The sequence below is a fragment of the Elephas maximus genome, chromosome 10 (assembly GCF_024166365.1).
Source record: "Elephas maximus indicus isolate mEleMax1 chromosome 10, mEleMax1 primary haplotype, whole genome shotgun sequence".
Classification (NCBI taxonomy): Eukaryota; Metazoa; Chordata; class Mammalia; order Proboscidea; family Elephantidae; genus Elephas; species Elephas maximus.
This window is the reverse complement of record NC_064828.1, coordinates 98,941,848-98,964,200: the sequence shown is the minus strand read 5'-3', so window position 1 is coordinate 98,964,200 and position 22,353 is coordinate 98,941,848. Positions and strand designations below refer to the sequence as shown.

Here is a 22,353-nt window from a genome sequence, read left to right as displayed (position 1 = left end):
TTTTAAGACCTCATTACTGTTGAAAATACGAACTTTAGCTTAGGTAAAAGCTAACTGTACTTATTTACTAACCTTTGGTTAAAGTTTCATTAATAGTTTCCTTAATATTATATAAGTAATACTATTTAAATACTACGTGTTTGATAAATACTGAGTGATACATACAGGTTGCACTGGGCTACTAACCAAAAGGTTGTTGGTTCGAATCCAAGTGGTGTCACAGAAGCAAGGCCTGACGATCTACTTTCTTAACATTCCAGACACTGAAAACTCTAAGCACACGTAATTCTAATCTGAAACACGTGATGTTGCTATGAGTCAAAATCTACTTGATGGCAACAAGTTTGGTTTTTTGGTTCATAAATACTGTTTTAAAACAAATTTGGAGACAGGTAGTCAAATAAGGAGGCAAATGACATGACCAGCTGTATATGAGTAAGAATTTTAGATGTATAATTTTGAAAAATGGGGTGCTAAGTACCTTTAATACACAGAGCTCATGGTAAAATTATTTCATTTCAAGGGAAGAGCCACATAAACCATACTAACAAGCTGAAGGAAGAGTCTAGGTTGGCAATAATCTAAAGAGTATAAAACCAAAAACCAAACCCAATGCCTTCAGGTTGATTCCAACTCATAGTGACCCTACAGCACAGAGTAGAACTGCCCTATAGGGTCTCCAAGGAGCAGCTGGTGGATTTGAACTGCTGACCTTTCTGTTAGTAGCTGAGCTCTTAACCGCTGTGCCACCGGGGCTCCAATCTAAAAAGCATAAAATCTATAAAACATTATTGCTTGGCTCCCAGCTAAGTCATAAATACCCAACAATATCCCTTGGTTTTTATGCTCAGAAAGTACATGACATACTTAAAATCCTACTGGTACTTACTGATTTTAGCTCAACACATTTTTCAATCTTATCTAATCAACAGGGTTTCAATCTTACCTAAAGAGGAACCATATAAAAGGTATGACAAGCCTTAAGTTAACTTGCTGGCCATGAAGTTAGTTAACGAGGTATGACAGAAGTTTGAGCGTTGAAGAAGAGGCAGTGATTAGCTGCATGGTATTTCGAAGCAACAAAGAACAGAGCACATAGACATCAGAGAAAAATCTATACATTTTAGGAAAATACTAAAACTCTCATTGATTAACCGTTTGAAAGTCAAGCTCAAAGATATGGAAAATTAATCTAGAGATAGTAACTACATATTATATAGACATCTAGTCAAATAATGTTTTCCTCTTTTCTTTGAAGTTAAACCTAAATGTTCTTAAAGAAACATAGTATACCTGTTATGATTGAATTGTGTCCCTCCAAAATAGGTATTGAAACCCTGGCCCCTCTACCTGAGCATGTAATCCTGTTTGGAAATAGGGCTATCTTTGTTATGTTAATTAGGCCATACTAGAGTTGGGTAGGTTCTAGATCTAATCACACCTGGGTTGTAAGAAAAGTGGAATGGACAGTGACACAGACAGGAAGACAGATACCACATGAGGATCACCTACAAGCCAAGCAATGACAAGGAACCAAGGCATGCCCAGGGCTAACAACAAGGAAGAAACCCTGGAGGTACAGTGGTTAAGAGCTACAGCTGCTAACCAAAAGGTTGGCAGTTTGAATCCACCAGGTGCTCCTTGAAAACCCTATGGGGCAGTTCTACTCTGTCGTATAGGGTTCTTATGAGTCAGAATCAATTCGACAGCAACACATTCTTGAGTAAGGAAGGAGCTGGCGTGGCCAAGACCCTGATTTGAACTCCCAACCCCAGACCTGTGAGAAAACAAATTCTTGTATTTGTGTTACAGCACTAGAAAACTAATAACACAGTCCACATATGAGGAAAAATGTTACTCATACTAAGATGTGAACTGAAATCTAGTGTACAGTAGATGAAGATGTACTTTCTGCATTTATCATTCAATGATTTGAAAATATTAATCAATATTATAGATTGAATTGTGTCCTCCCAAAATGTGTGTCAACTTGGCTAGGCCATGATTTCCAGTACTGTGTGACTATCCACCATTTTGTCATCTGATGTGATTTTCCTATGTGTTGTAAATCCTACCTCCATGACGTTAATGAGGCAGGATTAAAGACAATTGTGCTAATGAGGCAGGATTCAATCTATAAGATTTGGTTGTATCTTGAGTCAATCTCTTTTGATACATAAAAGACAGAAAGAATCAGAGAGACAGGGAGACTTCCTACCACCAAGAATGAAGCGGCAGGAGGGAAGGGCATTCTTTGGACCCAAGGTCCCTATGCTGAGAAGCTCCTAGACCTGGGGAAGGCTGATGACACAGACCTTCCCCCAGAGCTGACAGAGAAAGTCTTCCCCTGGAGTTGGCATCCTGAGATTGCACTTTTAGCCTCTTAGACTGTGAAAGAATAAATTTCTCTTTGTTAAAGCCATCCACTTGTGGTATTTCTGTCACGGCAGCACTAGATAACTAAGACAGCCAAAAACTACAGAAAAGCCCTGTGCTCATGGACTTGATGGTGAGGCTTGTTTTTTCCACCTGTGAGTCCCCGACAGCACTCCGAATGGCATTCTACATGGAACAGGGCCAGAATTAATGTAGTTCTAGTTTCTGATGGAGCAACATCAGTATGTCTTCCATGCACAGCAACAACAAAAAAGGTAAACAGTTGCCGTCAAGTCAATTCCGACTCCCTGGTGACCCCATGCATTTCAGAGTAGAACTGAGCTTCAGAGGGTTTTCATTGTGACCTTTCGGAAGTAGATTACCAGGTAGATAGCCAGGCCTTTCTTCTGTGGCACCGCTGGGTAGATTCAAACTGCCAACCTTTGGGTTAGGAGCTGAGCTGTTAACAGCTAGCACAACCCTACTTATTCTTAAAGTTGATACATTTGTATCATCAAAGAGAAAGTGGTGTATCAGTTCTTCTTACCTGACAAAGAAGGAAGAGAAGACAAGTCTCCTTTACTGCTTGCCGCTCATTTTTCCAACCCAACTTCTACCACATTGGGAGAGAAATCAGAAATATGGCTATCGGGATGTAAAGATCAGGGAAAAGGAAAAACTGCCTCCTTCTTTTTCTAGAATCATCCCCTTCCTTTTCTCTTTTCTCTTCTATAATCACAAATTTTTTAGATTAGCATTAAGAAAGTAGAGCGTTATCTTTATTCTCTGGCTTGTTTTATAAGCCAATCTTATAAAAGATGTTTGTTTTCCTTTTGTCACATCTCTTTCAATGACCCAGTTCTGGCAGGGTGAAATCATCTACTCCATAAGGAAATGTTTGACACTTTTTAAATCAATTTGTAATTTGCTTTGTTATTTCAATTTAGTGGAATGAGTCATTCATTCCTTGACTGTTACCCACTGCCATCGAGTCGATTCCGACTCATAGCGACCCTGTAGGACAGAGTAGAACTGCCCATAGAGTTTCCAAGGAGCACCTGGGGGATTCGAACTGCCGACCTTTTGGTTAGCAGACTGTTACAGGTGCTTAAAACAATAATATGAATGTATATTAAAATTATATAGCATTCCAAATAAATATAAAGTTCCTTCATTCCCCATATCCATGAGTCAGGGCTTAACTCACAAAACATTTATTAAGCAATAAAATCACTATATACTCACCAGAAAAAACTCTACTTCATTTATAAATTAGGTAGCCATGTTCTCCCATCACTCAGTAAATCAAGAGCAATTAACAGAAACACTGATTGCCGACTAGTGTAGGCAGATGAAGATTTGTTGTATTTCAGCTAACCATTTAATGTACTAACTGCCAAAAACAACTTGATGACCATTGTACAGGGCTGAGATGATGGGACACCCGATCACCTGAGTATTCACCTAAGCTGCTTAACTTCCCCAAGCAAGGGACAGGCCTGTGGTGTAACGCCTGCCTGTGTATCTCCCGAGTTCCCATGGGGCAATGCACTTCAAACACACCTGCACTGGAAAGGGCCAAGATGTGTCCTCAGCTGCTATGAAATAAATGGATGATACCAACATCAAGACATTATAGATGTCTTTCATATAGTTTTTCTAAAATGCGCCTGTATTCATCCAAAGTCCCGGGGACCAGAAGGCATGAGAAGGTGTCCATTCCTGAGAAAACAGAAACCAGTCTGCAGTAGTTTGGGAAAGGCATGTGTTGCTACCTCCTGGCTTTCTTCTTCCAGTGTTTTAAACATGGGTCTACTCTGATGTCTCACAGGTGGACTGTTTCACCTTGAAACTTAATTCCAAAGAATGAGGCTCTTTTCAAAAATTATCTTCACTTTTCAAGAGAGTGGATGTTCTAGAATTCATTTCTAAGTGTTTTGCAGTAACCACTACAACCACCCTCTGCAGTCAAAGGTAAAGAGGCAGTATGGTAAAAGCAGGGTTCTCAGTTTCTCAAAAAAGGAAAAGAAGAAACACAAATAATTCAAGGACATGTTCAAGGCCCCTCAGCAATTCAGAGGAAAGAGTCGTTATAAGTCTGACTCAGAAAACATGTGAATATTACACATACCCACCACACAGTCAGGAACAGAAGAGAGGTGAGTAATTAATAAAAAATGTTGACTGTGTGGGTCTTCACGTATGGTACTATGCTTTTGATACTTCCTTCACAATATACAGGCCCCTGCACCATTTTAACTGACACTACCAACAAAACAGGGAGTCCCTGCATGGTTCAAATGGCTCACACACTCAGCTTCTAACCAAAAGAATGGTGTTTGGAATCCACCCCGTGGTGCCTCAGAAGAAAGGCCTGGGGAAAAATCAGGCACTAAAAACCCTATGGAGCACAGCTGTACTCGGACACTCTGGGGGTGCTATGAGTCAGAAATGACTTGATGGCAACTGGTCACCCCCAAATAGAATAGGAAAATGTTTCTTCATGCACTTAGCCTAGCATCAAGATGAGCAACCAGGCATTAATGATTCACTTACTTACTAAGGGCTAAAGCTCTACTTTCAGAAGATGGAAAAGGGACAAGAAGGGTTGATGTTTGTAGCTGTGTAGAGTATGAACAGGGAGAAGTGATACAGTACAGGAATTAAGAGGAAGAAAATTATCCTACATTAATGTAAGCCTGAGTTCTGCCAGGGTTCCTAGTGCTTACTTCCCAACTGGGGGCGATTCTGCCCCCTGGAGACATGTGGCAATGTTTGGACTCATTTTTGGTCATGACTGGGGGTGCTACTGGCATCTAGTGGAGAGAGGATACAGACCCTGCTGATGCAACACAGCAGTCCACAGCAAAGAACTATCCAGTCCAAAAAGCCAGTGCAGTGGAGGCTGAGGAACCCTGAACTAATGAGATAACCTCGGATAGTTAGTGAACTTCTGGAAGCCCAAGTCTCCTTAAACCCACTGCCGTCCAAGTCTCCTTAGCTGTATAACATTAACAGTAATGCAACGAGCAGTATCTACCTTGAAGGAGGGCTGTGAGAACCGCAAGAGCTAATTCAAGCAGAACACTTCATCCAGATACTGAATGCTTTTTGAATTGGACGTATTTTTAATAATAACTATGCCAATGTCTTTCACTTAGCAACACACGGAGAGAAAAAAAGGAAAATAGACGTGGCCACAAGAATGAGCACTCATTTCAAGCTGATAAGAATATTAACAAATAAAATCCAGTACTAGAGTAGTCGAACTTGGTTCAGTTCTAGAATGTTTTCATCTAATCCTATCACCACCAACAGAGACGGCTAAAATAAGCACAAACCCCCAGAACATTCGCTCAGCATTCACCATGCCAGAGGTCCAGATATCTCACCAAACGGGTGATTAATATAATCTTGTGGGTTGTGTTTAATCAGGAGAAATTTATGCTCAAAGGGGATGTTAAAAATTATTATCATTTAAATATTAGCTTTGAAATATGAACTCTTTTATTCCAAGGTTGAGTTCCATTCCAAGTCTTTCAAGTTTTTTTTGATTTTGTTCTTTTTGAATCGTCGACGGTGGCCACATCTTAAGAGACAGTCTGCATTTGTCTGTTGAACCTGGGGCAGAGTTGGAGTAACAGCAAAGAGTTCACTTAAAAAAAAAAAAAAAAAAAAAATTTCCACAGTCAACTTCTTTAATTCGTGAAAATAGTTGGAACTTAGAGAGCAAGTTCTAGTTAAAATAGCCAAAGAATTGAATATATCTTCCTGCTCTGTGTGGTGAAGAGAGCCAGAAACCACAAGATTATACATCAAATGAGCAAACAAAACAAACCGGGAAAATCTCAGACAGCTGAAGTAGCTCTTCCACAGGAATTCTTTGGAACTATTGGCACATTGGTGTCTGCTGTCAGTACCAATTAGAGTGACCGAGATCAGTTCTGCTTTTTTTCATTCCTCAGCCAGCTACAAACTGGATGACAAAGCAATTTCAAGGCTACAATCTACTTGTGCCCATTTCCTGAAACGCTGAGAGAATGTAAATGTCGTTTGGTTTTTTTTTCCCCCCAAGTATCATTTTGAAAACAAAATAAAACTGTGAGCTTCCTCATGTGGTGGTAAAATATACTAACACAGATTACTTTGTTTAAGCTATAACCAAAGGCCCAGTGTAAGGTAAGGTATTGGTTACATGAAATATTGCAGAATTTCCTAAGCCCAAACCCAAGAATACTGAATTACAAGGAAAATAAACTCCAAAAATTAAAAAAAAAAAAAAAAAGGCTCTACTATTTTAAACATTCACAGGCTAGCTTGGAATTTCCTTAACCCACCTAAACTTCATGAAAACCAGTTCAAGTTTCTTCTGTCAAACTTTAAAATATATGAAAGATTTTAAATATGAATTTGCTCCTTCTGAATTTGAAAAATATCATGGCCCCACTGTACAAACGACCAGATCATTACCAAATTGATTCTATACCTACAGTGCCCGAGAGAACGTCTGTTTAAAAAAAGAAGTTAAACAAAGACTCCTTTTTTTATTTTTTACTTTGATGTCTATATATCTATGTAAATATATATATGTAAAACAAAAGACCGTATGTTCAATATCTAAACTGTAAAGAAGGAGCCCTGGTGGCATGGAGGTTAAGAGCTCAGCTGCTAACTAAAAGATGGTGAACCCACCAGATGCTCCACGGGAGAAAGATGTGGCAGTCTGCTTTCATATTTACAGCCTTAGAAACCCTGTAGGGCAGTTCCACTCTGTCCTCTAGGGTTGCTATGAGTTGGAATCGACTTGCTGGCAACGTGTTAAACTGCAAAGAACTGGAACAGAAAAAGAGATGGGTTTTTGTTAAGATTATGAAACACCAATTTTACTCATTATTCCCTATGCCAGCATCATCAATGCAATAAGGTGACGAGATACAAACTCAGGCTCCAGTCAGTCCCCGGGACTGAAATCTGGCTCCACCGTTCACTGTGTGACTTGAGGACAAGTTACTTAACGAGTCTGTGCCTCATTTTCCTCATATGCAAAGTGAGGATAAAATAATTACATACCATAAGGTTATGTGAGGGATTGTTGTGTGTGTGTACGTGTGTGTTTTAAAGCAAGTAAAACAATGCCGAGCAGGTAATAAGTGATATAAAAGTATTTCCTATCACTATCATTAACTGGAAACCCTGGTGGTGTACTGGTTAAGTGCTACAGCTGCCAAGCATAGAGGTCAGCAGTTCAAATCTACCAGGCGCCCCTTGGAAACTCTATGGGGCAGTTCTATTCTGTCCTATAGGGTCGCTATGAGTGGGAATCAAATCGACGGCACTGGGTTTGGTTTTGGGTTATCATTAACTGGGAGCCCTGGTGGTACAGTGCTTAAGGGCTCGGCTGCTAATCGAAAGGTTGGCAGTTAAAATCCACCAGCCGCTCCCTGAAAACGCTGTGAGGCAGTTCTTCTTCTTCTCCGTCCTGTAGGGTCACTATGAGTTGGAATCGACCTGATGGCAATGGGTTTTTTTTTTTTTTTTTTAAATCACTGACTGAGAAGCCCTGGTGGCCCAACAGTTAAGACTTGGCTGCTAACTGGAAGGTTAACAGTTCAAACCCACCCAATGGCTCCACAGGAGAAAGACTTGGTGATCTGCTTCCCTAAAGATTACAGCCTAGAAAACCCTATGGGGCGGTTCTACTCTGTCACGTGGGGTTGCCATAAGTCCTTCACATACCCACTAGGAGGTTTCTAAAATCTCTATATAATCTTGTTATTTTTTTTGGCTTACAATCACTCCATGGTTAGCCTTAATGGACAGGCGGCCTCTCATGGCATATAAGTATGTCCATTGCCTACCTCTGTTGACCCTGCAGCTGCATCTCCCTCCCTGGATTCACTTTCCAGCCACACTGACTACCTGCCTGGTGTCCCACTGGGCACCTAACAACAACAACATCGCTGACCACCATCCGAGCTCGGGCATCCCTACTCCTAAAGAATATTAAGAATGGAAAATGTAACTGTTCATCTTTGGTTTTCCAACTCTTCACTTAGACTGAGCAAGTTCCAAGACCTGAAGAAATCCAAAGGCCCCCTGTAACTTAATAAATCTTTCCTTAACAAACTTCTTTTAATTTAACTATATCTAAAGAAAATAAAATCCATCCATCCTCATTCTGAAAAAACTTTATTTTGCAGAATCAAGAATATAATACTATTTTATAATATATTATTATACACAATTAATATTATATTATATTATAATATTCTTAAATATTGTATTAAGAAATATTAATACATGATTAAACAGCCCCACCCCCTACATGCACACCCCTCCATACATACACAATGATTCTTCATACTGAGATTACAATTGATAGTAATTTTTTACTCTTTGACATTCCTTTGGAATTTCTAAATTTTCTGTGATGTACCTGCAACCAGATTTAAAACAATCACACTTTTAAAATGCACATAATTTTATTATTCTCATTACTACTGAACACCACTAATCCCCCTCCAAATAAAGAAGCCAGAATGAGCATCGTGATAATATAAATACTTCCTGGGAAAATGGTAATTTGTATGGACCAAATCTGAAAGAGATTAGTAACAGAAATAAAACCTTTGGACAAACAATCTTGCTCCTTCAACCCAGACGACAGATATTCGCCTCAGTCAATCCTGGGGAAGGATGGCCTCAAAAGGTTACACTTACCGAGTGTTGATGAAAGATGCCTTGACAAGCATTAACTCAATCTCACCTCCACTCTGTAAAGTGGTTATTATGACTGCTGTTTTACAAATAAGGAAACCAGGTCTGAAGGTCACACTGCCAGTCAGGAGCAGCGTTTGAATGCCCACCAGATCTTTGATCCCTAAGTTAAATATTCTTTCACCAGCCACAGAGGCCCTCACCTGCCTCTTGGTTTCCTCAGCCTCTTATTCATTGCCTCCCTCTTCATCCTTGCCCGCCTCCCTGCCTTCTGGATGCTGCCCCATTTGCAGTGAACTCAGTGAGCAGGAGAACAAAAGCCTCACATAGCTCCCACAGAGAAGGTCTAAGGTAGGGCCAGCTCTGCCTGAACCCACCAGTATTCTTGAAGATTTGCAGCTGCAGACATGAACACCAACGTTGCAAGGTTCATAAAGCAGCTTTCAGGGCCGCTCAGAATCCCCAGAGGGTGGGCATCTGCAGAGGCGGCCAGCTACTGCACAGTAAGTAATTCTCTGCTTTACTCAGGCAGGAATGCCCTGAGAGCAGAGACACGGGCACAGTGGCCCAGAGAAAAGTGTGTGTCCTCTGTGGCTCTGGAGTGCACACTGTCATGTCCTGAAAGGCAGGAAGGAACAAGGAATGTCTAAGGAGAATCCTCAGATCCCCACAGTAATGAGTCACTTCAATATAGGCACTCAAGTCTATTGCTCTGCATAAATGTGGAATTAAGACACAGCATAAGAAAGGCCTCACATGGCTTTAATTAGCCCCTACATTTTCCTTATTGATAAGTTTCAGCATTTTTCTCCACGTAGTTTCTTCTGCTAATTATTTAAACAAGGAAATAAGCCCTAAGTCAATAATATGTGGCTGTGTGCATCCACGTCCCGTTTGTAAAAAGCATTTCTTAGTTCTGTGCAGATATTAACGAACTGTATTTTGCAAGGCAAGTAACTAACGAGCCCTAGTTCACCAGTGGTTATTGAGCAACCTAAGTGTAGAGCTAGAAAGAACGCATTATAGCCAGTCTCCAGAATCTACCAGTAACCAGACTTTTCTGAGCTTTAAGCTTACCGGGGAGGAGGTTCAGGAGCCCATACTCCCTGATGGACAAATACATAAATCCTATTGCAAGGATAAGGACAACCCAGGGCACCACAGGAGCCAGTCAATAACAAACACTTAGGCCAATCATCACCTATTCTTCAAATGTCTATATATCTACTGTCAGATTCTGATTAGCTTAAAAAAAAAAAAAAAAAAAAAAGGCCCATTTTCTCTTCCTTCTTCCATGATTTTCAGGAAGCTTCCCACTTGAGCTCTCTCCAGGGCATTCCAATCAGCATGCAGCACTCACTTCTTCCCACCACTCAAAGCTCCGAAGTAAGTTATATTTCCTTCCTTGGACAAAGCCTTGAGGAAATATTCTTTAAGAGGTCCAGGGGCTCTGACCCTGACTGTATCCTGTAGGTATCTAGGGACGTGCTTGGAGCCTTCTCTTCTCACAGAAGCGACTGTCTCTGGGAGCACTTGTGCGTCAAGCAGTTGTTGCCAAAATGGGAGTGTACTGCTCCCAAAATTCCTAGAGACCTAACCCTTTGCAAGAACATTTTCATTCGTCTTATGGAAATTTTCCTTAGGTCCTTTTCTTTCAGATGCCTTTCTATTCTTGATAAAGGAAAGGAGCTGGACAACTCAGCTTTGACCTTCCAGGGCAAAAAGTTATACAAATATACAGTAGAAAATTAAAATCTATGTGACATATATTAATTAGCAGCTCTCAAAATTAGGTGTTTTCGTCTTGAGTTAATTAATAAAAATAGCTAGACTTTACTGAGCACTTTGTTTGCAGGCCATGAATATCTCATGTTAATTCCCACTATGACCTTATAAGACAGGACTAATTATTATCCCGATTATATATATCATAGTAATGATTATTCAAAATAGCAAAATAGCTGCGACTTTTTGAATGCCTATGGGCCAAGCAAAACCAAAACAAGCACATTGCTGTCAAGTCAATGCCAACTCATAGCAACCCCATATGGTTTCTAAAGCTGCAAATCTTTACGGAAGCAGACTGCCACATCTTTCTCCCACAGAGCAGCTGATGGGTTTGAAGCTCTGACCTTTTGGTTAGCAACCGAATGCTTTAACCACTGTGCCTCCAAGGCTCTTGAGCTATGTGCCAGACACCTTATTTAATATAACTTCATTTAATCCTTACAGTAGTGTGAGGTTGGATTTCTATTTACCCCCATTTTACAGATGAAAAAAACTGAACACACCAAGCTTAACTGGCTCAGTCAAGATCAGTGCTAGTAAGTAATCCCACTGGCAATGAGTCAATTCTGACTCATAGTGGCCCTATATGCTATGAGTAGCTAGATATAAACCCAGATTGGCCTGATTCTAGACTTTTTAGCCACTCTGCTATAGTGCCTCAAACACCAAATAAAAATACTAATCAAAGAATGGGTTGAAAAAGATCTCTAGGAGTTATTTAGCAAATAATTTCTACTTCTTCCTTAGGTCCACAACTCAAGCTTTCTATTCCCTTCACTGTTGTTGTCGTTAGGTGCCATGGAGTTGATTCTGACTCATACCTGCCCCACGTACAACAGACGGAAACTCTGTCCGGTTCTGCTCCATCCTCAAAATCATTTCTCTGTTTGAGCCCATTGTTGCAGTCACTGTGTCAATCCATCTACTCGAGGGTCTTCCTCTTTTTCACTGATGTGCCTCTTCAGGGACTGATGTGTCCTGATTACATGTCCAAAGTAAGTGAGAAGTCTCCCCATCATGATGTTGCTTATTGGCCCAGTTGTGAGGATTTTTGTTTTCTTTATGTTGAAGTGTAATCCATACTAAAAGCTGCAGTCTTTGACCTTCATCACTAAGTGCTTCAAGTCCTCTGCGTTTTCAGCAAGCAAGGTTGTGTCATCTGCATATTGTAGGTTGTTAACAAATCTTCCTCCAATCCTGATGCCACATTCTTCTTCATATCGTCCAGTTTCTTGGATTATCTGCTAAGCATACAGACTGAATATGTATGGTGAAAGGATGCAACCCTGAAACACATCTTTTCTGATTTTAAACCACTCAGCATCCTCTTGTTCTGTTGGAACTACTGTCTCTTGGTCTATGAATAGGTTCCTCATGAGCACAAATAAGTGTTGTGGAATTCCCATTCTTTGCAATGTTATCCATAATTTGTTATGATCCACAAAGCAGGGTGCCCTCGCAGAATCAATAAAACACAGGTAAGCATCTTTCTGGTATTCTCTGCTTTCAGTCAAGCTTCTTCCGGCATCAACAATGAAATCCCTCGTTCCACCTCGTCTTAGGAATTAGGCTTGAATTTCTGGCAGTTCCCTGTCCATATACTGCTACAAATGTTTTTGAATTATTTTCAGCAAAATTTTACTTGCATGTGATATTAATGACATTGTTCAATAATTTCTGCATTCTCTTGGTTCACCTTTCTTTGGAATGGGCACAAATATGGATTTCTTCCAGTCAGCTGGCCAGGTAGCTGTCTTCCAAATTTCCTGGCCTTAAGGAGTGAGCACTTCCAGCACTGCATCTGTTTGCTGCAACATTTCAATTGGTATTCCGTCAATTCCCGAAACCCTGTTTTTCGCCAATGCCTTCAGTGATGCTTGGACTTCTTCCTTCAATACCACAGGTTCTTGATCATATACTACCCACTGAAATGGCTGAACATCGGCCATTTATTTTTGGTACAGTGACTACGTGTATTCCTTCTATCTTGTTTTTATATTTCCTGCCTCTTCGATTTTTTGCACATAGAATGATTCAATATTTCAATTCAAGGCTTAAATTTACTCTTCAGTTCTTTCAGCTTGAGAAATGCTGAGAGAGTTTTTCCCTGCTGGTTTTCTAACTCCAGATTTTGTACATTTCAGTGTAATAATTTGATTTGTCTTCTCAAGCCATCCATCAAAATCTACATCTGTCCAGGTCTTTTACTTCATTATTTGTTTCATTCGCTTTAGCTACTCTACATTCAAAAGCAAGTTTCAGAGGCTCTTCTGACATCCATTTTGGTCTTTTCTTTCATACCTGTCTTTTCAACGACTGCTTGCTTTCTTCATGTGCGATGTCCTTTGAAGTCACCCCACAACTCATCTAGTCTTTAGTAATTAGTGTTTAATGAGTCAAATCTATTTTTCAGGTGGTCTCTAAATTTAGGTAGGATTTTTTTTATACTCAAGGTCGTACTTTTAATTTTCTTCAGCTTCAAACTGAACTTGCATATGAGCAATTGATGGTCTGTTCCATAGTCGGCCCCTGGCCTTGTTCAAACTGTTGATATTGAGTTTCTTCATTGTCTCTTTTCACAGATGTAGTTCATTTGATTCCTGTGTATTCCATCTGGCAAGGTCCACATGTATAGTTGCTGTTTATGTTGTTGAAAAAAGATATTTGTAAGGAATAAGTACTTGGTCTTGAAAAATTCTATCATGCGATCTCTGGCGTCATTTCTATCGCCAAGGCCATATTTTCCAACTACCAACCCTTCTTCTCTGTTTACAACTTTTGCTTTCCAATCACCAGTAATTATCGGTGTTTCTTGACTGCAATGTGTGAGCAATTTCAGACTGCAAAAGTTGTAAAAATCTTAATTTCTTCATCTTTAGCATCAGTGGTTGGTACGTAAATTTGAATAACTCATATTAACTGGTATTCTTTGTGAGTGAATGGATATTATCCTGGCACTGACAGTGCTGTACTTCAGAACAGATCTTAAAGTGTTCTTTTCGATGATGATACACCATACCTCGTCAATTGATCATTCCCAGCAAAGTAGAACGTATGATTGTCTGATTCAAAATGGCCAATATCAGTCCATTTCAGCTCACCAACAGCTAGGATACTGATCTTTATGAGTCTCATTTCATTTTTGATAGCTTCCAATTTTCCTAGATTCATACTTAGCACATTCTACATTCTGATTAGTAATGGATGTTTGCAGCTATTTCTTCTCATTTGGAGTCATGCAAAGGAAGGTCTCAAAAGCTTTACTCCATCTGTGCCATTAAGGTGGACTCTACTTTGAGGAGACAGCTGTTCCCCAGTCCTCTTTTGCGTGCCTTCCAACCTGAGAGGCTCATTTTCTGGCATTATATCAGACAATGCTCCACTGCTATTCATAAGGTTTGCACTGACCAATTTTTAGAAGTAGCTTGCCGGGTTCTTCTTCCCAGTCGGCCTTAGGCTGGAAGCTCTGCTGAAACCAGTCTACCTTGGTAACCTTGCCAGTATTTGAAATACCAGTGGCGCAGCTTCTGGCACCACAGCAACATGAAGCCACCATGGTTAGACAAATTAACAGTCCACTGGTGACACACAGTCACACAGAACTTCATAAATCTAAAATAAAATCATGAATACCTCTTGGTTTATTTTCTTAGTGCTGCTATAACAGAAATACCACAAGCGTGTGGCTTTAACAAACAGAAATTTATTTTCTCACAGTTAGGAGGCTAGATACCTGAATTCAGGTCACTGGTTCTAGGGGACGGCTTTCTCCCTTTTGGCTCTGCGGCAAGGTCCTTGTCTCTTCAACTTTTGTTCCTAGGGTTCCCTGACGATCTTCCTGTGGGGTGGTATCTATCCACTCCCATCTGTGCCTAATCTGCTCCTTCTATGTCTCAGAGGTGACTGGCTGAAGATATACTCCACAGTGACAAGGTCTCATTAACATGACAAAGGAAGTCCTATTATTGATTGGAATTCCAACCACAGGTATAAGGTTTTAGGATTTACAACACATATTTTTGGGAAATACAATTCAATCCATAATACTCCTTAAACGCACACACACAATTATAAGGCCATATTACAATGAATCAAAATATTGCTCACCTGGGGGCTGAATAGGAAGAGATCATAACTCCTATTATTTTGACCTGCCACAAGCCTATAGGTCTAAGAGGAGGGCCTAAGTAGCCCTTAAACCCTGCGTATCACAAAGGGTAGTGAGTGCTGTTAAGTAAGTATCTTCCATTGTTAAGGGTACTTACTTACTGTTGCTTATAAATACCCTCTCATTAAAACTTCACAGGAACATGCCAGAAGGTCTCTTATGTGTGACTTAGAGACAGGAAAACAGATTCAGAATAAACAATGGCAAATAAGTATTTAAGATTAGTTCTTCCTGACTCCAAAGCCTGTACTCTTTCCACTAACAGACTGCACCAATGATGTTCCCATTTGCTCTGCTGAAGAGAAGTGCTACGTGAACTGTGTGTCCCATGAAAAGAAAACCATGCACCTCACTGTACAAAAACCTAAATTAATACCAAACTGCATCCATGCTCCTATATGCAGCCTGTTCTTCTACACCCTCAGCCCAGACTTCATCCCTTCACAGATAACGACCAAAGTTGAAATGAAATGACACAGAATCACATTTGCCACACTTCCTAATTGTCAGTGGACGGGATACAAAGAAATAACACTGCAAAATAACCCCAAATATCAGACCGTTTTTCATTCAAGTGAAAGGAGGAAAAGGAACTTTGAGGCACCATCATCATAATTCCCATAAATAAAGACACAGTGTTTCCCCAATAAAAATAACTAATTTTATTATTTAGAATCCATTTCTATAAATTTTAAAAATAAGTGATGCTATAGAACACACTCTACTAGAATATATGCAATCTACCATTTTAGAGGAAGAATTTAACCTTTTATTCCAGAAAAAGATGGAAGTTTTCATCCTGGAATCAATCTTCAGTGCTAACATCATTGCAATTGTGAGTCTGACCACCCACAAGGACTTAGGATTTGAACTAAAGAAAGGCAACAACCGCCATATTGTTCCAAGAACTGGAGACATGGTACAGTTGTGTAAACTGTTTGAACTAGGGCTCAGTGGTATTGTCAAACTATTGTTTTCCTTTCTTTGACCACTAAATGTAGAGGTTGGTCTGCTCTTGGATAAGGAGCATCTTATAATGAGCCATGTGAAGCCAAGGGCTAATCATTCAGAGCACTGCTGGCTCTCCTCTAGAATCCTGGAATATTCAAGGGCTGCTATTGCCTCCAGACCATCTCCAAACAAATGGGAAGCTACTTTCCATAAGCCTCATTTCCATTTTATTCATCCTCTGCCCAAATCTAGATCAGGCTGTTTTAATATCATCTCACTGTGGGCGGTCTCAGAAATTTACAAAGCGTTCGTGGTCAACAATTAGAAAGCATGGGTTCCAGAGCTGGGTTTATATTTGAAATTAAAAGCTGAAATGAGAGAAAGCCTGTTGCAAGTGAAAGAGTCAGAAAAACAAAAAGAACAGCAAGTATAAACCTGGAAGAAAACAGAACCACCACTATGGCCTTTTATCTCTATTGATTAGCTAGAAAGCCACCATTTATGGAGTGCCTATGATGTACACCAAGTGTTTTGCATGCATTTCCACACAGAATTGTTAAAAGGACCCTGGAAGTTAAAGCTTTTTTTCTTTTTTAAACTCCCTGATTTGTATAGACTTAGAAGAAAAAGTCAGAAAGGCAAGGCAATTTTTTTCAATGCCAAAAAGACTCTAAGCAGCAGAAGCAAGATTCAAACACAGTGCTATCTGGCTCTAAGTCCAGTCCCCTTATTCACCAACCACACCACATGACCTTCCTGCAGCAAAATGGTTGTTTTCTGACATTGTTTTGTTGTTGTTGTGTGCAGTTGAGTCGATCCTGACTTACAACAACTCTACAGGACTGAGTAACTCTAGCCCACAGAGTTTCCTAGGCTGTAATCTTTACAGGAGCATAGTAGTCCGGTCTTTTCTCTCATGGAGTCACTGGGTGGGTTTGAACGGCTGACCTTTTGATTAGCAACAGAGCACTTAACCATTACACCGTTAGGGCTCCTTTTTCTGACATTAGTCCTTCATATAAGAGAAATGTGTTCTAATAAGTATAAATAAGAACTAGAGTGATTTACTTTCCTTTTGAGTGTTTTCTTCTCTTTGAACATTAAAAGAGCCTTGGTGGTGCAGTGGTTAAGAACTTGGCTGCTAACCAAAAGGCCGGCAGTTCAAATCCACCAGCTACTCATTGGAAACCCTATGAGGCAGTTCTACTCTGTCCTATAGGGTTGCCATGAGTCGGAACTGACTCGACAGCAACGGGTTTAGTTTTTGGTTTTGAATATTAAACAGACCGAGATAAACCATTAACTTCAACCCAACTCTATTTGGGTTTATGGACCAGATTTTTAGGCACATGTATTATTTTCTAAGAATAAATTATCACAGTGATATAATAAAGATATACGTGTGTACATACACACATGCATGTATACATATTTAATGCACTTTTCTTATGCAAACATAATCCCATTAGAAGGAAAAAACAAAATTACTTCTGAAAAGTCTGCAAAAATCCTGCCATACTAACACCACCTTCTCTGGCTCATTAATTCTGTCCTAAATTTGCTACCGTCAGAAAATCAGGCCCAGTGTCCAGCAGACACCCACCTGCTATCAGGCTGAATGTGCCTGGCATCTTGACATTCTACTGAGTCCAATCCAAAGCTTATATAAAAAAGGCAGCTCAGAGTCCAAAAGAAACTTCAGCCACAAATACTTTGGGAGAAATCCAAACAACTAAAAACAGAAAGACAAGATGCAAATCTGAATGACAAAATTGAAACAACCCAAATCAGGCTATGGTGAATGTTCAAGGACAAATCTGCAAATGACTCACGCGTTCCCTTTTGATAGCTACTTATTTTAGGAAATCCCAATGCCCTATGCATGGAATGACCTCCCTGCCCCGACGCTGGACTCATGTTGTGTATACTCATGAAACACTATCCACTATTATTCCAGTGGTGTTTCTTTAATAGAGAATTCTGTGGATTTCTGCCCTCTGGGCTCCAATGCATAGTCAGTAGAAATCCGTCATACCATATATTACTGTTGTCGTTAGATGCCCTTGAGTTGGGCCCTAACTCATGGCAACCCCATGCACAATGGAACAAAATGCTGCCCGGTCCTGAGCCATCCCCATATGATCAGTTGTGGATCAGACTGTTGTTATTCATAGGGTATTCACTGGCCGACTTTCAGAAGTAGATCACCGGGCCTTTCTTTCTAGTCTGTCTTTGTCTGAAAGTGCCACTGGAACCTGTTTAGCATCAGAGCAACACACAAACCTCCACTGATAGATGGGGTGGTGTCCGCACATGAGGTGCACTGGCTAAGAATCAAACCTGGGTCTCCTGTATGGGAGGCAAGAATTCTACCACTGTACCACCAGTTCTCCTATACCATATACAGAACCCTGATAATGATAAAGTTGTTAAGCTCTTAGTATAAACCAGAAACAATGTAAAGTGCTTAGGAATACTACTTCCTAAGAGTTTTATGTCCATTTTCCAGAGAAGAATAATTGAGCTTCTAAGAGGTGAAGTAATTTGCTCCCAGTAGCTGGAAAGTAAAACACTAGGAAGGGAAAAGCATCAGGATGCATTTATAAATTTCCTGACACATCCTGCCCTCCAAATAACCTAAGCTTAATGAATGGCTATACATCTAATTTCCAAATCCTGGCACTATAGTGCCTTCCCTGGCACCAGCATGCTACAGTAAACTGCATAAGTAGGCTGGCTCTGTAGATGTTCTTAACCAGCCTGATCCCAGGGGGCCTGGGATGGAATTTAAAACTAGACCAATTCTCCCGGTCTTTATTTTAACCAAGAGAAGACACACATTTCAAAATAAAAATAAGCATATAAATAAGGAGGAGAAGGAGAAACCTGTAATTCCATGGAGCGGCAACAATTTCAGCTGGCCCCCGCTCTTCCCCTGTGGTCTCCAGCCTTCCTCTTCAACTATCCTCTGGCACAGCTCCCATGGATTTCAAAGACAGCTCTAGGGGGACAAGGAGCCTGAGGGCCACGTGGACCAGCTGGAAAGAGGACCTTATTCATAGCACAGCATGGAAGAGGACTGGATATTCACTGCAGACACTCATCATCTCAAATAAAGAATTCAAAGTGTTTTCTAAAAGCTGATTTTTATCAGGATTGGTGGGGCAGATCAGGAAGTATGAGGTTTCAATTGGGATGATGGGTTTCTGCTGCTCAGATCTTTCCCAGGTATGTGAGTCGCTTCCAGGGTTTGGAGTTCCATTCTGGGTCTGGGAAGCAGATACAGCCATCCACAAACCCATCAGACTCAGTTTAACCCCACCATGAAAGGCAACGGTATTTTCCCCTCCAACAGAGTTGTCTGCGACTTCTTGTATTTCTATAATTTAAAGCACTTTTGTAAAAGAATGGCCCTGAACCCATCTATGTAAATAAGTATGTGAAACAACCGGAAAGTCCCCTGAAAGAGTTGTGTTATGTTCCTCAACCTCCATTCTCCCCACACTGCTTCTTATTAGTTGCTGAGTCAATTCTGACTCCTGGTGACCTCATGTGTGCAGAGTAGAACTGCTCCAAGGGGTTTCAAGGCTGTGTGTGACCTCTTGGAACCAGGCTGCCAGCAACATCTGGGGTGGGTTCAAACTGCCAATCTTTTAGCTCACAATCAAGGGCTTAACCATTTGCACCATCCAGGGGCTCCTCCCGCACTGCTTTGTGTCTGCTTTCACTGCCTGTGTCAAGGGTTGGAGCCTCTGCCTGCAAGTCAAGCTTCCGCCTCCATCTCTCCTCCCTGAATCTGGTTTACAAGGTGACTTCTTGGAGACGGCCACTTAGCCATCCATTCTTGGTATATCATCCATCAGTTATCATTGTTACTGCTGCCATTACTATTCAAAACGATTATAGACTTATTAAGATGTTCTCATCTGATAATAATGTTTGCAATATGCTTTTACATGGCCTAGCTAATACAGTGTGCCTGTGGTTTTTGTTCTGGCACAAGTCGTGAAAGCTGCTGCAGCGGAATGTTTAGCAGCTTTCTGAATAGTCACCCGTAGGACTGTAAAAATAAATCACGGGTGACACTGTAGTTTTAAAAACAACAAACTGGGTGTCCTTTTGTGCATAAATGACAACAAAAAGGTAGCACTGGAGGCAACGTTGAAAACATCTGGTCTTTCCTTCTCAACTCATAATGTGACAAGCTCTCTCAGCATAGCGTTTGCCTTGCTGTTTACTGAGTAAAAGCCACAGTCTGCCCTTGACCCTCACACTCAAGTCCTACTGACGGTAAGGGAAGTAGACTACACATATTGAGGGTAGGGCGTGGCCCTCGGAGGCTAATAAACAGACTGAAGAAGAGGATACTGCCTAGAAAGCAGAAGACTGAAGGGACGCACAGCAGCAGGGAATTACTAAAAATCCAAGCATCTCTTTTGCAAAATGGCAGCCTTGGGCTTGTGTCTAGAACTCTCCTCTCTGAGCATGCGCTCAACTCTGTCACCAGGAGTTCTATACCAGCATTGCAGGAGCAAATGGATCCCTCCATCATTGCAAATGAATCAATCGTCTCACTTCCTCTCCTCCATTTTTATACACGCTTATTGACAAAATGTAAAAATACATTTTTAAAAAGATCGATTCCGCTTTGTAAGTTTCTGCTCAGAGAGCAAAAGTAGCCATCGGAATCATAAGGTTCAATAGCCTTTGAGTAATGGTCTCAATGGGGTCACCCACAACGGAATTCCGCAGGGCTCAGATTCACCAACCTCACATGAAAACGGCAAGTGGCACTGCATTAGAAATGGCTCTTTGTTTATTTTGAGATTTGAATTTCCATTTTATTTTTAACAAGAGCTTCACAGTTCGCTGACAAATGTCCTGAACTATATTTAGAGGAATAACAGTGTTTGAGATCAGGAGCAGACCACGGGCGGAGCTGGCTTTTCACTTTTTCGAAACAGAAATACAAAACATCTGAGTGTTTTGTGAATGTCATGACAATGAGTTGAGTCTGCTGTCAGAATCCCTGCTGCCCTCTGACCACAGTACCTCGTCTCCTAGGGATACATCTGGACTACGTCCAAGGTGCATCTACAATGCCCTTTATCTAATGCAACAGTGTTTCCACCATCAAACAGCAATTTGTTTTACTAGGGAGAGCCGAGAATCCAAAATGAGTTTGAAAACAAAAAAAGACCAACAGCATGTTACCCACTCCCAGAACATTCAACCGGTCTGTGCTGCCACTGTCTTAAGAATTAGATTTCCAGAAATTGAAAAACAGTCTTTAGCTTTCCTTGAAAGAATGCTAAACTAAAACAAACCCACTGCCATCAAGTCAATTCCAACTCATAGTGACCCTAGAGGACAGAGTTCAATTGTCCCATAAGGTTTCCAAGGCGGTCAATCTTTACATATGCAGACTGCCTCATCTTTCTCCCAAAGAGCAGCTGGTGCGTTCGAATCGGTGACCTTTCGGTTAGCAGCCAAGTGCTTAACCACTGAGCCACCAGGGTTCCTTTAAAGAATACGAGAGGGGAACAATATGATGATTATTTTTCAAAGAGGAAATGAAGGCGTTGAAAGCTTTTAACAGCGTAAAATTCCGAGTATGCAGGCACCAAATAAAACAATGGTACTGTTTTAGCGCTTTATAACATAAGTCACTCTGTCTGCTACTTGGAGAGAGCAAATAATTTTAGACAAAATGCCCAAATAGAGAAAAACAGCCAAATACTCTGAGGCATCAGAAGATAACCATGGTGATGAAAATACATAAGCTCTTGTCCTGAAAGGGACATAAGAAAAAGTATAGAATTTAAATAGCACTGAATATGAAAGAAACCCAAATAACTGAAAGTTTGGTCATTCATTTTGGTGGCTGCTTCTGAAAGACAGAATCTCAAAGAGTGGAGGAAGATCACTGTACCTCTAGATTGGTCACTAGTGAACTCAAGGGTAGGTCTTAACCAGAGAAAAGATTTTACAGAGACGTCCCGGAATAATCTCTAAGTAATTAGTTGAATAAGCATCCTTCCCATTTCTAGAATGTGCTCTCACAAATGCCGTTTTAAAAGGCAAAAAGGAATTAAGGTTTAATGAACTCCTTAAAAGGGGTCCTGGTGGTACAGTGGTTAAAGCACTAGGCCGCTAACTGAAAGGTGGGCAGTTCGAATTCACCAGCTGCTCCACAAGGGAGAACGACGTGGCAGTCTGCTTCCACAAAGATTACAGCCTTGGAAGCCCTGTGAGGCAGCTCTAGTCTGTCCTGTAGGGTTACTTTGTGTCAGACTCGACTGCAATGGGTTTGGTTTTGGGTTTTGAATTCCTCACAGGCATTGTGCTAGGCA

At 40.7% G+C, this 22,353-nt stretch overlaps 1 protein-coding gene across 9 annotated transcripts in view; it reads right to left on the bottom strand.

Moving 5' to 3' along the window:
* Positions 1-22,353, bottom strand: part of FLRT2 (fibronectin leucine rich transmembrane protein 2) — a 140,096-nt gene that overhangs the window by 44,420 nt on the left and 73,323 nt on the right. For 3 of the 9 annotated variants that reach the window (XM_049897565.1, XM_049897566.1, XM_049897567.1), the window contains exon 2: positions 7,069-7,209. The exons of the other annotated variants lie outside the window; for them this stretch is intronic. The gene's annotated coding sequence lies outside the window, so the exon portion shown is untranslated. The remainder of the gene's footprint in view (positions 1-7,068; positions 7,210-22,353) is intronic. 9 annotated transcript variants of the gene reach the window in all.